This window comes from Pseudoliparis swirei, chromosome 22 (genome assembly GCF_029220125.1).
Source record: "Pseudoliparis swirei isolate HS2019 ecotype Mariana Trench chromosome 22, NWPU_hadal_v1, whole genome shotgun sequence".
NCBI lineage: Eukaryota > Metazoa > Chordata > Actinopteri > Perciformes > Liparidae > Pseudoliparis > Pseudoliparis swirei.
This window is the reverse complement of record NC_079409.1, coordinates 561,190-565,000: the sequence shown is the minus strand read 5'-3', so window position 1 is coordinate 565,000 and position 3,811 is coordinate 561,190.

Genomic DNA, 3,811 nt, shown 5'->3' with positions numbered 1-3,811 from the left:
CATTATTCTGGAGGGAATGTGTCTGTTTTTCAGAACTTCTTCGTTGTGTTTCGATGCAGTTCGGTCTCCTTCTGCTGACTGTAAACAGGGTTAGCTTCAGGCTGTTAGCGAGTTAGCTCCATGCTCTTAGCTAGATAACTGCAGCAAGATTTGTGCTTTCCACTTGTCTGCAGCTCTTTAGGCCCCTCCCCCCGTTGGAGTCCAGAGAGTTTCAGTCCCTTTGGAACAACAGACAGGGAAACTAAACAGCATTACTCACTGAGCTCCAGCTGACAGCTCCGTTAGCTACCTGCTCCCGTAGCTCCGTGGAGCTCTCTGGCTGAGGGAACGATACCGTCTCTGATTGGCGAATAGTCCAGTCACGTGAAATAATAAAACGATGTCATTGGCCAACGAGCGACATTTTGCGACCCAAGGAATCACGTTTCATCCGCCAATGAGAAGCCGGTCCTTGCCGAAACGACTGAAATGTTTTCTCGATGCCGCACACACGCTAGATCGCCTCGGAAAGGGAGGGCTTCTCCTAATGGCGATATTGTAGTGCCGAGACGGAGTCGGAGGCGGAGTATCCAGCACAAAGCTTTAATGAACACAATACCAAAAGACGCTCATTCGTCAAGTCAAAACCGACTAAACTGGACGGTCGTTCCCCTAAACGGGTCCGTGCAAACACTCCCCACCCATAGTTCCGTGGGTGAATTATGTTATCCACCACAAAGCCCCCAGAATTCACCCATAGTCAAAGTCCTCGTGACGGAAAGGGGCGACGACCCGACCTCGTCTCGAGCGGATGACAGGGGCCGAGGGAGAGGAAGCAGCAGGCCCGTCGGCGCCGTCCGCTACTCCGGAGGTCCCGGGGGTCAACAAGGTCGCTGGAGTCTCAACGGGCAGCGCGGGCGCGGCGCAGGCGGACGCCCCGGCGTGGGGGTTGCGCTACCTCCACCGGTCTGGAAATGTCCACGTTAGCCGGCTTAACCCTATCCCAGGAAACGGTCTCAGGCCGACCCCCGACGTCCACCACCAGGCACTTGTCTCCATGTCTCAAAACCCTGAACGGGCCATCGAAGGAGGCGAGGGGACCCCGGTGGGCGCCGTGGCGAATGAAAACATAGCCCACCGTGCTCAGATCGGGGGGCATGCGGAAAGTGGGAGTGCCGTGTTGCGATGTGGGAACAGGCGCGAAAACCCTAGCGGTCTCCAGTAGGGAGGAACGTTGTTTGGCCGCCGACCAGGGACCGAGGCCGGGAATAAAATCGCCTGGCACTCGAGGGTCTGCCCAGACCAGCTCCGCCGAAGAGGACCGCAGGTCCTCCTTAGGGGCGCACCTGAGGCCGAGCATCACCCATGGCAGCCTATCCACCCAGTCGCCGCCCCTCAAGCTGGCCCGTAGGGCTGCCTTCATGGAACGTTGGAAACGTTCGCACAAGCCGCTCGCCTGGGGATGATAGGCGGTAGTGCGATGCAGCTTGACCCCAACCCTCAGCCACCGCTTCCAGAGTTCCGAGGTGAACTGCAGCCCCGGTCCGAGGAGATGTCTGAAGGAGTCCCAAAGCGCCACCCAAGTGCCGGCGAACGCCGTGCCACGCCAGAAGCCGACGCCGAGGAGAGGGGAACAGCTTCAGGCCAGCGGGTCGTCCTGTCGACCATGGTGAAGAGGTAGGTGAACCCGTGAGAGGAGGGAAGCGGTCCCACCAGGTCGACGTTGTCGAACCTCCTTCGAACGGTAAACTCTCAAGGGGGGCCTTAATATGGCGGTGCACTTTGGATCGTTGACAGTCAACGCAAGAGCTGACCCACGCACCAACGTCCTTTCTCAGTCCCTGCCACACAAACTTCTGGGAAACCAATTTCACAGACGGCTTCCTGCCGGGGTGGGAAAGGCCATGCAACGCCTCAAAACGGGCCGGCGCCAGGACAACGGGACCAGCGGTCGAGGCTGGCCTGTGGAGACGCCGCACCATAGCCTCACGTCCGAGCCGCCAACCGCGACCTCCTCCAGGCGCAATCCTGTGTCCGAATCCTCAGGGCCTGGACCCCATGGTCGGAGGCCTGGTCCACGCCATGCGGACGTAATCCAGGCCCAGTTGGACGGCCCCGATGACCGTTCTCGAGAGGCAGTCTGCGACCACGTTAGACTTGCCAGCAATGTGTCGGATGTCCGTGGTGTACTCGGAGATGTACGCCAGCTGACGCTGCTGGCGGGCCGACCACGGCTCCGCCACCTTGGACATGCAGAACGTCAGAGGCTTGTGATCCACGAAAGCCGCAAACTCCCGCCCTTCCAGGAGGAATCGGAAATGGCGGATCGCCAGCCAGAGTCCAAGGAGTTCCCTGTCGAAAGCGCTGTATTTGCGCTCCCTGGGGGCAGGGCTCCAGACTAACTTTTTTAACTAGGAGCACAGTCGCTCCTAACTTAAAATGTTAGGGGCGCAAGCAGAAAATTTAGGGGCGCACTTTTTCCTGGGTCAAAATGGGTCTTGGGTGGTCCCAAAAAAAAAATTTGCGCGCTGTGCGCGCACCTTCTATTCATGCAGTCGAGCTATTGAGTGCGTGATCAGCAGCTGGCCGCTCTGCCGTGATACGCGCACACAGGTGAGCACACCTCCTTGAAACATACTATTGAGAACATATTCGCTGACATGAACCTGATGAACACAGTTGTTTTTGGTTTTTTCAACGCAGACTTTTTTTGCCTTAGGCGCCGGGATTTGTCATAGGCGCCGAAAACGCTTAGGCGCTACCAAATTTTCTCTGCAGGAACACCCGAGACACAGTATAAATCGACTTGCAAAGTTTTCCCATCATTTTACTGTATTACTGATAAATAATTTGACAATATACAATCTTATGCCTGTTTGCCTTCATGAACTGCAAAACATTCACAACAGAGAACTCTTCAGAAGTTACTGTATTGAGTTTAAACATATTTGAAGAGAAAACATACCTTGAGCATGTGCATGTTGCACTTCGATGTGGCCAATCAAAACATTTGTTGGTTTCTAGAGATGCACCGATCAGGTTTTTGGTGCCGATCATCGATCACTGAAATCAGTATCTGCCGATCACCGATAATACCGATCACCGATCACTGAAATCAGTATCTGCCGATCCGATAATACCAATCACCGATCACGGTGTTGATTGAAGCATTCTATTTATTGTGTAGCATTATTGCCTAGGACTATGAGGAAATACATATATAAAGCAACTCAAACATTAAAGAAATTACCGATTTCTTTAAACATTTAGAACTTTTACTTTGAAAAATGTCCTAATTGATACATTAAAATTGTTTGATTGCTATTGTAGGGGATTTCAGATATGTATGGAACACATCTGCATCATTCATTTCCTGGAACTCTTGGGGAAATCTATATACAGGACTTTTCTGAACATACAAAAGTCTGACTTATTTTTATAAACTCTTCCTTGGTACAGTAAACATTTTTAATGTTAGCATAATTTAAGCTAAATCTCAGAAACTATCTATAAAGATACAACATCAGTTCATTGTTTACTTTTATATGTTCGTGTATGATTTGTCGACATCTTATTTTGATAAACGGATGTTGTTTCACGTGGTTCTTTCCGCTAACTTTGCAAAACCGGATGTTGTCACTTAAATCCTTCCGCTAACGTTATCAAAACCCTCGCGCGCTCCCGATGGAATGTGTTTACCATGAGCATCAGTCTGTCGGGGCAGACATGTGAGAGTCGGCTGAGTCGACCCAGAGATTCAACTCGGGGGACGGGGAGCCGCTCGGTGGTGAGGATCCCCTCTGACCTCTCACTCTGCGGCCCTCCGCTGCGG